The sequence below is a fragment of the Rhodnius prolixus genome, unplaced genomic scaffold (assembly GCF_049639745.1).
Source record: "Rhodnius prolixus isolate KJV_2025 unplaced genomic scaffold, Rpr scaffold_21, whole genome shotgun sequence".
NCBI classification, from domain to species: Eukaryota; Metazoa; Arthropoda; class Insecta; order Hemiptera; family Reduviidae; genus Rhodnius; species Rhodnius prolixus.
Window position 1 is genome coordinate 2169101 of NW_027411606.1, and position 13257 is coordinate 2182357.

Genomic DNA, 13257 nt, shown 5'->3' on the forward strand with positions numbered 1-13257 from the left:
CTATGACACATCGGTGTGCGTTGTCAATATGAAGCATAAGATGAATGTAAAAGATACAAAGTAAAAGCCTAGAGAGCATTGAGACCAATAAAGAGAAGTCAGGCGCATTAATAAGACCAATCTCCCCGACTCCTCTTTTCATAGAATATGGATTTTCATATAGACAAGAACGACTTCTTGAAGTTAATTCCTTTAGTCCCCTAGCATATTCCATCACCATTCTGAAGAGATTTTTGAAGTAAATATATTCAGGGGCAATATAGCTTACAAATACTGACATTTTGATAGATAGAATTGAAAGCATATTCCAAACAATATTACGTTTACAAATTCTAACGTTTTACAAATTCGCGTATCTTCCAAAATGCATCAATAATAAGTTATTGTTGGGGAAAAAATGTAATTATGATCTGTTTATTTGGTAAAGCTAACGTAACCTCCTTTAATATCAAATAAAAATTGCTTCTGCAAGATGTGCTCCACAAAAGGCTGAATTTCGTAAAACTGTAATACCCAATTCCAAAAGTTTTCCGTTTTTTCCATTAACGATGAATTATGAACGTATTTAACACGCTTAGTAACTAGAAAAAAATCAGCTTCGAACCTTCAAAGTTCCAAGTTTCACTATATTTGTGCTTGATAGAATTTTTAAGGCTTATTAAGTGCAATACCTGTTAGATACCAACATTCCAGACGATAATTCCACAGGCGTCGCTATCTAAAAAGGTCTAAACTGAAGATACATACACACACAAATACTTGAAGCTCTTTGCACTGAAAACAATGTTCCATATAGTATTTATTGTAAGTTTTACGTGCAAAATTTATATTTGAAGTAATTATATGAAGCATATATATAATCACAGGAGCCGTTTTTGAGAAAATATAGACAAATTTAAAATTGCGATCAGTAAAGTAGTACTTCTAGTTGACTGTTGAGACAAAAACATTATTGTGGCGTTATCTCTTGGTACTTAAACTTTAGATATAAACTTTAATTCCCAGCAATTTTTATTGTTTTTGAGTTACGGTAGATACGGACATCAGAAAGACCCACAAACACATAGAAAGAGCATTTTGTAAAAACCACTTTTTCGGATTCAGGAGATCTCGAAACAGATATTACTGAAGAAAATGAAAAACAGCGATTCAGAAGTCCAGTTTTAAATTCCGTCAAATTCTTTAATTAGGACAAAGTTTTTTAATACTCTATTAGGAAATAATACCGTCAGAATGTGCTACTAGCATGTGTATCTTAATCAAAACACAAGGTAGTAAGGAGAATCCCCAAGCCAGGTCTGCAAAGACTGTGCGAACTGATGTTGCAGTTGACAGTAAGGAAAAACAGTTACATTGGTATAATGTTATGTAATAAATATCAATAAGTTTTTATAGAAATTTATCTGTTGTTGCTGGTCTTGAAGTCAGATAAATACACTGCAATATCACAGTATGTAATTGTGGTTTACTTCTTGCTATAGATTTATAACAATTTGTTCTTAATCCAAGGTTTTCACTTTACGTTCCTTTATCAAGTTACTATAAATATCAGTGGCGAAGTCACAAAAAAAGATTCCTTATTATTAAGCTTTCTGGAAACAATAATATTAATAATTTATTAGCTTATAAATGAATAAGATAGATGTATAAACAGCAAATTAAAGCTTAGTACAAGTTCAAGAAAGAAGAGAAATTAGGGGCTTGCTGAAGACTTATTACAAAGGAGCCCTTCGAATGGCAGATGTAGAGTTGACTAAAAAAAAAAAAAAAAAAATACATCGAGATCCTAATAACACTTCTTCCAGAAAGTGGTTTACAAAATACTTGTCAAATATTTCACAGTAAAATCTACTCCATTATTCAATCAAATTAAACTTCCATTTTACGCTAAATAATTTAACTCTACAAATTCTATAGGAAGAATCTCTTAATAAAAGTCATACAGCTGCGGTACATATGTTCACATCCCTTTTGGATTTAATGGGATAGTCGTTTATTCCAGTCAATGTAAACAACTATTTACTTGGCAATCAGATCATGTTTATTTCTTACCACACTTAGTAACCCATGTTATACCAAACTACAGCATCTTTTGTGTGATTCCTCTGTGACTTCTACACAAATTTCCTCCAACCATAGAGAATTCACCTAAGTGAATGGAGGTTTCTGTAAATATTTCAAACAGTTGGCTCTGTTTACTGAAGTATGTTAGCATTTCCAGTAGAAGCACTGAGGTTGTTGACTATGTGGTTCATATTACCACCCTCCGTCACCTTATAAGCTGAATGCAAGCCTTAATACTTCTTGAAGTTTTATTCGGCTACCACTTTATTTTATTTCCAAAAATACATTGTATTTAGAAAATAAGAAGCATTTATGGATGTTTTAAATTATTTCGACGCTAGAAAACACCATCTACTCTGTGCATTAACTTGTCCTAAAAGATGTTTTCCCTTATACCATTCAATTATTTAGTTCATCTCTCTTCCGTTCCAATTTAAATGAAATTTTCAGTAAATGTAAAACTACTTCTTTAAAACTCATAAGTCAAATTTGCACAATACATTTGTTTCTTTTTTCTTGCCCATTGTCGATTTCTTTAACAATCTTCTTCGGTCAGATTTTCTTTATTGACAATTAGGGTACCCTAAAAACAAAAAGCCATTATTAGTTATTGTCTGTGTTTATAAATCTTAGTTACTTAGAAACTATGTCTTAATTTAAGAATGTTCCAACTTAAATATTTTACTTAAGTTTTTGGGGTAAACTACACTACTTTTCCGGAGAGAGTGACATCTACCATTTGCCTTCCATCCATTCGCAAGAAATTATTTTCATCTTCATTCTAGAAATCACTTCCTCACCCCTAGGAACCCTCTAAAATGATTAACCTGCTTTGGAGAGAGGGGAAAATTTTGTTTAGCTTCTGAAAGAAAGGAATTAGAATAAATTTTTGGTCAAAACCAGTCTGCATATTTGAAAATTTACGTATCACACTTATTTTTCACATTCATGGTTTCAACTGTTTTCTTTGAACTTTGAAAAATACCCAATATACTAGAAACATATCACTTTTATTTGAAATATTTTTAAGATTTTACGTTTGTAACAGAAAAATCCGCTAGATGGCCCAGGCTGTGCCTTGTATTATGATTTATCAGACTTAAATAGAAGTCTTCAACTGACCTTCGGAGTGCTATGTACAAAAAGATATTTATAATAACGAAAATAGGTTTCCATATTACTTGTTACGTGGCCAAAGGAAAACTTAACTAAAGAACTAAACGTACTTGAATTATTTCTTAGATCTTTAGCAAGTAATTTTGTTTATAGCATGTCCTCTATGTTGCTTGTATTTCCATAAATTATGTCCACTGATTTAATCAACCACGTTCAGATTTTTTACCTTGAAATCAAAGAGATTGGTTTAAATTATTGCCCATCTAAAAGTATTTTACATGCACTTTCCCTACATACAGTTGAGTTACCCCTTTTCTGTGACATCTTTGAGGATAATTTTGAAACTTGCCTCGGCTACAATTTACTCAGATAAGTTTGGCTTTCTGAATCCATTCCTTTATTTTAAAAATGATCATTTTCGCGAAAGATCTTGCGTACGGATGGAAGTCAAATGGTGTCTAGCACTCTCGTCGGGAAAGTCGCGTGTGCTTTTAAACCATATTTTGTTTTTAATTACCTTCCCATTCGCTAATATGTATCTGTTTTTCATGCAAAAATACAAACCAGTTACGTTACTTAAATTCATCGAAAAAGTTATTAAAAGAAATGAAGCTACTTAAATTAGATTATTTATTTCAATTACTCTTAGGCCATATTAAAAACTTACTTTTCATTGAAGTTAAGATCAATGCGTGGATACCTTTTTTGTCAGATGTTAATGAATTATTAAATCCAGTATGTTAACAGTCTAGAGTGAAATGAATAAGATAGATCAATTGCCATTAATCTTGGGAATTGCTTTAGAAAGCCTATGTTTGGATCAATGTTGATAAACGAGAACTTAATGATCTTAAGTCTAGACACTTTCAGCATAATAATTCTATTCAAGATAAATAGCAAAAAAGCTGATTAAAGGCTTATACCTTAATCATTACTGTTGATTTCTATGCCCAGTCAAGTGCTTGAGCAAGGGGTACTTCGGAAAATGATGCGAGCCTCACATGTTACGTTGTGCTACTTGGGAGGTGGAGGTTACATTATGTGGTTGAAATCAGGTTACGGTAATGGTGGCCTATTGCAGCTGCCGTCTTGAATAAATACCTAATATAAAATAATACTTAATATGCACATTAATTACATTTAAAAAATATATTAAAGGTAGTTCTTAAAACGTCTTTATTTATTAATGTTGGCCCTTAAATAATGCCCGAAATTAAAAAGTGGCCGAAGGGAATCCTTGAAATGGAACGGATTTGCAATTACTTTTATTTAATTTTTTATTTAAGGCTCAACATCTGAGGTCATCTAAACCTGAGTCAGATCCTGAGGAGATTTTTTCAGGGTACCTCACCTGACAAACAATACTATTCATTAGCGGACAGTGAGCTCTAAGAAGCTCCTAGGAAGAGAAAATCTAAGGGTGTGAATCTAAGGGATTTATTCTGGTCACTTATAATCCTAGCCTTCTCTCTTTACATTAAACCAGTTCTCTCTTGAAGAAAGATTATTCAAATATAGAAATATAAAATTATTAAAATAAGAATGTGGATTGCGAGGTTTTCCCAGTTTCAGTTCTAGGTTTCTTGATTTTGGATTACAGTGTTAATCATGATCAATATGGGAGATAAAATTCGCCCTATTTTAAACAAGAAATAATTCTGGGAATGTTTGACAAAAAGAAATGAAACATTACTTATCCTGATTCCGACAGTTTCCATTTTTTTACGTAATTAAACTTTTTAATTTTTTTTTTTTTTTTTTTTAATCGCAAGTAAATAATATATTGTGAAGATGAAATAATTGTGTAATGCTCTTAATTTTGTATGGATAAAACAAAGGAGGCCAAGAGCTATCAAGTTTATAGCCAGCCGATGGCCGGTACATGACGCTTCAGTGCTAAATGGTGGTACACTTTTGTGTCAGCGTGTACAGCTCAACAACAAAAGCATCATCTATCGCGCGGCCAGCCAGCGATACTAATGGTCGGACGTGGACATTGTCATTTATTGTGGCCCGTCCTGAAGGAGTATCCAGGGAGTGTGTTCGGTGAGTCTGAAGTGCCGTGAATGGGCGATGATGTGGTAGCCGCCGCCCTTACGTCCTGACAAATGACATTCTGCCATCAACAATACCAGTCATCCTCTTTGGTTCTCTCGTTTTCTCTGCCATACATCTCTAATATCTACTCCCTACATATTGAGTAATTTGAGAGGATGTAGAACATTTGTACTGTCTCTTCCCTCTATAAGCACTGTTCGAGTACATTTGTTAATAATATAGAGAGAGATATTACTTCAGACCCGCAAATTAATAATACCTTTGCCGACATTATTAATACAATTCTATTCGTAACCTATATTAATTATATATGTCACTTGTTATTGTACCCCTTTATAACCAAATCAATTTATAAATGTACACAAGAGAGTCAATCAATAAATTCCTGAAATGTTCTTAAAACATTTGTTGAAGCTTTATTACCCTCTCAGACAGTTGATCTCAGCTTGAATTAACGAGCCTTCTGACTTTGGATCAACTTTTTCACATCTTGGAATCACTTGCAGAAGATATAAGTTAGCAGAGGTTGTTTTTCGAATTAAAAAACTTTCGACTCCACTAAAATATTACCTCTTCTCCGAAATGAATTACCTCACTAAAGGTGATTATTTATTCGTTAGGGTTTCTTTTTTTTCCCTGAGCAAATCGCCTGTCGTATCGGAGCAGCTCTGTAACTATTGCACCATAATACTATCAGTGTTCAGACCAGAGCTCGGGTCACTTGCATGAAGTAGGTTCCCGATTATTATTTACGATTAGCTATTGGATGAACGCTAATTAGTTTCTTACTGATGAATGAAGGATTTCTATATAAGAAAAAATCTTGGGAATGACGTAATTTTGCTCATTTTCTGCCCTATATTTACCAGTTTCTTTTCCGTGAAATGACGTTCATAAACTGCTTAAAGTGTAATTTAAAAATGTGTCTAAAACTTTTCCGAATTTTAATACAGAAAATTATTTAATAACTTAGCTCTTTGCTACGAAACTGTGCCCATTCTACTGAAACCATATACAGCAATTTCATTGCAAGAATACGCCACGATGCACGGATATGCCCGACTAGTATTTAAATATTATTATTTTATTTTTTAAATTCAGATTGCTATAAAAGAATTCTCCGTCAATGCCTAGAGTAAGTTAAAAAATCAAACTACATGAAAGGCTATTAGAGGGTTGCATTTTAATTGGTTATATTCATGATCAAGGATTAGTATTGCAGATAAAGAAATGGTTTGAATTCAACAATCAGTGGAATAGAATTTTATACAAAAGCAAACAAAAGAATAAATAAAGCAAGATTAATGAACAAATTAATAAACAAAGTTTGGTACTAATTGTTAGTACATACATTAAAATTCATTTGTTAGCCAATCGGATCACTCCAACCTAACTACACCTCTATTCAGTTGGCCCATACAGACTCTCCATCACTAATTTATTAACGTCTATAACCGTTCCGTTATATTCGTGACACAGGATATAACGACGTATTAAGGGGTAAAGGGGAGACTCCACTGAGCATCATATAACACAAAACGCCCTCCACAATTTAGGGTCTCACAGTTTAATTTAATACCAATTAATAATAAAATTTAATATCATTAAAATATTGATTGAAAGCCACCATCCCCACTACGGTCACGGTTTTATTCATAGCTATTCAAAGTTGATGACCACCCTATAATTAGTTATAATCCGAGTAACCAGGAGGCTAGGAAACCCAATGGTCGCTTTAATAATGGAAACTTAATTAAATTCGAAACTCAAGCTAGTGATGCCCAAGAGATATTGTCACGAGAATTTTGCTCACAATTACAATATTTGACGGTGGACTTCACATTGGACAGAAAACTGATCATTTTCCATTAAATGATTTTAATAAATTAAGTTAAACTTTGTTTTATCTCTATGTATAGTAAATAATATTTGTACTTTATTCAATTAATTAACAAGTTTGGTGTGAATCTTTAGGCGACTAATTAAGTTTACTTTAATGAAGTGGCAATTTTAAGAGTGTGTAACGTCTCAGGATACCTTGAACTGCCCTTAAAATCAAGTTTCATGGTAAGAGTTTTAAACAAAAACGACATAAAATGAAAGGTAAAAGTACGTGGAAAACCTGTGTGTTCCACAGATTTATAAGTTTAGTCAAGCGAAATCCTTCTAATTCCAAATTTCGTCAGCATATTTAATTTCAATTTAAGACTATAAAACAATTATGTCATTTCAGAGAAAATCCAAAGTTTTCTCTCCTCCAAGCAGCGGTTTACGAATGAGGTCTCAGTAGTGTATAGTAATTGCCTATTTTTTTCAGGCGGGACTTAATGTCCAACTACCTAATTAATAGATCTACTGAGATGTATACACATCTATAACATAAATATTCAGACTGAGGTTTTTAGGTTAAATCCTTAGCTACAGTCAGTCTAAAACAACCACATACATGTAGTTCATATATTAGAATTTAAAGACATCCGGGAACGAACGTTTTCAATCAATCGCGGAAAACTAAAAGATAAAAACCTTCTCATCGGCCTAAAGCTTGGGCAGCAGATAACCCTGTCTAGAACTAGCTAAAGCTAGTCCCTTGTCACACCAATCCAGTCAAGGAATTGAAGCGACAAAGTAGAGCATGCAGAACACTAACATTAAGTATGGAATTAAACAAATGCTTATAGAAACTTATAATTAAAAACTAACTATATACTCAATATCATTTAGGTCGTTGAAGATAGGGCCTAGCAAAGCGTGGAGTCCTTGCACAGAATTGTCTTGTAACTGCTCTTTGTATTACGGGAAAAGTTGTAACATGTTTCTGTCTCTGAAAATTAGATTTTTTTTTTTTTAGATTTCAACACAATTAAAAGTACTACGCACAGTAACAGACTATTACTTCAGCAGAATAGCTCTAAAATTAATTAAACTTGAGGGATAAAGACTTGGTTTCTACTTTATTATTACTCTTTACAAGAAAAATAATTATTTTTTTTCTTCTAGTTACTACAGTAAGAGGAGATATTTTACTGTTAGTTCAAACAGTTAATCTTATTTTTTGTTTTGGCGGAAAACTTTAATAAAATACATTTTCGTGGAATTTAGAAGCAAAGCCACTTCAAATGGCTTATCAGTAGACTGCGCTGTGAGATAACGAGGATAATTCTTCCAGGTCTTGGAATAATAATAATTTTTAAAGGAAGAACTAGTCGAGCTTACCCATAGCTATCGCAAAAAATAAATCGCCACATTGCAAGCCTTGGACTGGTAGAGCTTTATAGGGTTAGAAAAGGTCTAATGTCAACCATATCTATGATTTACGACGTGCGATGAAGCGTGCCGAGTATGGCCATTGGACTGCCACCTGGCAGGACCCCGCACTGGTATTTCGGGCTGATAATTATAAATTAATTATACAATTTAATATTTACCAAAATAATACAAAACATTGAACAAACATGCAAACAAAAAAATAAAGAAATATGGATAGTAAGTAATAATGCTTTTCTTTCAGATGAGCTTACCTACAACTACCAAATTAGGTGTGGTGGAAGGAGGCATTTAGCAAACATATTTCACCATAAATTTCTATATTATATCCAAGGCTTAGACAGGGTATCAAATCCAGTGCCACAATATATCTTTGTACTGCTCTAATAATTTTGCTTAAAATGTTTATGAACCGTGTAAGTAGAAAAAGTGCCTAAGGACTGCATGGAAACACGGGAATACCTAATTACATAAGCTAAATATAAAGTTTGTTCCTATTTCAAAATAAATCTGATGTTTATCGCAAGCAAAAAGTATTTCGTTTAGTATGATTAAAATCATAAGGGTTTTGATTAGGTGATTGGGATGATGCGGAACGTTTTCTTGCTTTTACTAGTAGTAAGGTAGCGGTTTGAGTCTGAGAATACCAACAGGCCAAATTATCTGAAAGTTTCTGGGCTGTTAAAACGAAAACAGCTAATCGCAGAACAATATGAAAGCTATTTTACATGCACTTTTCACACCACAATTACATAAATAGTTCAAGTATTACATTACAAGGTATTGTTCAAGAAATACATACAATTTTACCTTTACCTTTAGTCAGACTGTAGTATTTCATTTTAGGAAATGTCCATCACTAACCATACATAGTTTTTTTTTGACACAACTCGAAACTCCAAAGGTAATTTAAAATCAATCCGAGGTAGTGCTCTTCTTGATCACTGCTGTTGCCCAGCTTCCAAAGTTAATGTGATCTTTAACCACTATTGAAATCTCATTACCTAAAAATAAACAAGACGTATCATTTGGTTATTAGCTAAAGTTAAATTTTCTGATCACCTTTTTTTATATATAAAGTAACATTAAATTACATAATAAATAAACTCTCTAAATACCTTAAACCATTTTTGAAAGCGATTTATCACATAGATATAAACGTGATAATACCCGCTTACTATCAAGATAAATAGCTGGGTCTTAAAGTCTTTATTTACAGCCTATTATGTTGGCTGAAGCGCAATATGTACGTTAAATAAATCCATGATAACTAACAGTTTGATATTAATGTTTTATCCTAGGCTAATAATCTTATATTAAAGAACGTAATTCTAATTAAAGTAAATAAAAATTGTTATCTCGTATAATTTTACCGATCTGTGAGTAAAATTTTTTCCAAAGTTTAATACTTAATTTAATGTTTAAAAAAGGTAAATATGCTCTTTAATAAAGTTGTAGGCATACAGACCTCTTAAATATTCTTGGTGTTCTTTGATGAACTGAGTTCCAAGCTTTCCTTGATGAACTGAGTACCAGGCTTGCCATGATGAACTGAGTACCAGGCTTTCCTTGATGAACTGAGTACCAGGCTTTCCTTGATGAACTGAGTTTCTTTGCCACGATCAGAGCCTTAAGTTTTTCAGATTGTCCTCCAAAACGTCCAACCAGGGACTTTCCTAAACAATTTGCTTATCTTCACTTCAATCGCCAAGTTCTGTGCTCATTAAAATTCCTTTGAGTTAATTCTTTATCTGGCCTGCTTGGTCTCCATATACTACAGAGTAACAGCTTTACCTTTTAGAAAAAAAAAACACCAGAATTGACAACAGTCCTCTTTTAGTTGTTTTTCGTGTGGCTTGACTTACACTTACGTAACAATTACTCTCAGATGTTGTTCAGCTTTTGATCCTCCATGTTGTCACTCCATGCATTCGTAGATTAAAAAAGTTAAAGCTTTAATTAATCAAATCTCGCAAACATTCAAACAATAAAATTATTCACTGGCATTTAAGCTACAATGATTTTTCAGATGTTAGATTGATTGAAAATCCCACAAACGTCAAGAAACGTTGCCGACCACTGCTCTAGAATCTCAGTAGGTGTTTTTATGTTACTTTATAAGGTCTGGGACTTTTTTTTTTTTAAAAAAAAGAAAACACGAGGAAAAGTCATAACTTCAGAACTGAATGAGATAGGATTGCCAGCCAGGTGGTGGCATTTTGCTCAATTTTTCATGCACTGTCACCCAATTCAGGTTTCTAGCAGGACCACTCTGCATAAAAGATAAAATTTGTCATTGGCCTTAATGTTAACTATGCAGTGAAAAAATAGCTGACTTCTTTTGAAATTATGAGAAGATTTCCTCTTTTTCCAATTTGTAGTTTAGAACTTTGATAACATTTGTGCTGGACCAATGATTATTTAATCAGTTCAATTTATATTTCTAGTTTCTTTGTAAATATTCAAACGGAATCTTTTCATCCATGTGTGAATTCCTATCGCTACCATAATTATTAAGAATAACTACTTAAAATCTATTAATCTGTGGGGCGTAAAGTTACAATTAATACTTTCTTGTATTCTATTGTATTTTATTTGAGCTCGTTAAAGTTTAATATGCGCTTAATATACTCACTTAATTTTATTGAGAATAATACCGTTATAAATAAGTAAACACTCGAATGCACTAAACAATTCTCTTTTAACTGAAAATAAGCAATATTTTTTAATATTTTAAATTTTATAAAATTAGAATAGATGTGGAATGTAGTAAAATAGAATGAATAATGCAAGCAACTTTTCTATTTAATATGCAAATATTACCCAATAAATTCCTGACAAACCAACCTTCTTTAAAGTTTTCTACTTCGACACAAGTACTGAGGATTTTTTTTTGAGAGAAAAAATAAATGGAATATTATAATTTCTCTCACTCGCTCTCTCACTCTCTACCAATAAATTATACATTAAGATTAGCTTTACATTTTAACAACTGTATGTATACATTGTATATACCAGCATATGCACCATAATAACACTTTACAATGTTAGTATAACGGATTTAGTGCTATACACTGGATATGTAAGTGTTGTATATCCTGCTTGTATAATATAAGATTGTGTGCACACAGTACGTTATGTATTCATGTTGCTCAGCATACTTAATCAACGCTAAAACCATATTCCAAAGCCTCTACACTCATGTTTTAGTGGAATAATCCCCTATTCAGTTGTGCCCTGCAGGATTTTAATATTTAGTAGGATTTTAAAGTTTCTTACTTTATTTTTAATCCAATTTTATTAAAACCAATAAACAAAGTTATTAGTGTGTTATTTATTTCAATTTTTTTTTTTCTTACCTTTTCTAATAGATCGTAGGAAATGTGGCTTTCTCCTCCATTCAGCTTTCTTCCCACTAAGTCTGCCGACGTAACCTCGTCTCCTCTGAACTCTATTGTCGACATTTCCCGGGCAACACACTCGATGGAGTTTGTCACCTTACAGTTGTTTGATGTCACGTGGCCAACGCCTTCTCAATTGATAGGTTAGATAACCTGGATCAGATTTTAGAACCATTAAGATTTTGATGCTTCAATTATAAAGTTAAAAAAATGTAAAATATAACAAGGAGATCTAAAATTAAATAAGAAATTAACAAGCATGCGGAAATGAAATGATTGTCTGAAAGAAGTACATTATACAGAATCATAGATAAAAAATTGATACCAAAAAAACAAAAAGTACAGCTAAAAGAATTCTAGTAAAATTAGGACCACATTACTACTTATATAACAAAATAGATAAACTCCTCAAGTACGAAATAGCATTCGACTCACCATTAACTATTAAATTCTGAAACTACAGACTTCCTGAGAAATTTGGAGACAACTTCCACTATTTCCATTACCTTATACATTTTTTTTGTTTTTCAGAGAAAATAGACTATAACTGCGCAATATAGCTACAGCATTACTATTAACTATGAAATATTTAATCAAAAACTTTCTAGTCAAAGTAGGAGATGATTTTCACGTTTATCAATGCTTTTAACTTCTTTCTATACAAAATTTCGAGCCTAGTTGTACTACCAAGCACTGGCCTTAATATTAACTATCAAAAGCGGAAGTAGAAGCATTCCTGTGATATTAAGAAACTATTTCCACTTTTTCCAATGGATTTTGCTTCTTACTTTTCAAAAAAAATCGTCCCTATATGTACAATCTCACTTTACCTTCAATATTAACCATCATATACAGAATCAGCAGCATTGCTAAGAAATTAGGCGACATTTCCAATTTTTCCAATAGCTTTTACTACATACGATTCAAAAAGTTCCATCCTACCTATACAATCTACCTTTGACCTTATTATTAACTATCAAGTGCACAAACAGCTGCCTTCTTGTGAAATTAAGAGACGATTTCTACTTTTTTCAATGGTTTTCACTTCTTACATTATGAAATAGGTCATTCCTATTTCAACAACCAAAAGCTGGTATTAATATTAACCATCAAATGCAGTATCAGCAGCATTCCTGTTAAAATAAGAGACAATTTCCACTTTTTCCAATCACTTTTGCTTCTTAATTATCAAAATAGGTCAACCTAACTTGTATAATCTAGCATTGGCCTTATTCTTAACTAACAAGTGAACAAATAGCTGCCTTCTAGTGTATCTAGAGACGATTTCCACTTTTTCTAATCATTTTTGCTCCTTACGTCTCAAAAAAGATCGACCCTGCATATACCATCT

General features: G+C 32.4%; 1 long non-coding RNA gene across 4 annotated transcripts; it reads right to left on the reverse strand.

Moving 5' to 3' along the window:
* Nucleotides 1-1754: 1754 nt before the first annotated feature.
* On the reverse strand, nucleotides 1755-12023 carry LOC141455050 (uncharacterized). 4 transcript variants are annotated; one of them, XR_012459120.1, is made up of 6 exons: nucleotides 11865-12023; nucleotides 9974-10181; nucleotides 9322-9509; nucleotides 7942-8062; nucleotides 4104-4281; nucleotides 1755-2647 (listed from the first exon to the last, which is right to left on the reverse strand). It is a non-coding gene; the product is annotated as an uncharacterized lncRNA (long non-coding RNA). The 4 variants fall into 4 exon arrangements; XR_012459123.1 differs by having other exon boundaries at nucleotides 7949-8062; nucleotides 9974-10299; nucleotides 11865-12021; XR_012459119.1 differs by having other exon boundaries at nucleotides 9974-10299; nucleotides 11865-12021.
* Between the last annotated feature and the right edge of the window lie 1234 nt (nucleotides 12024-13257).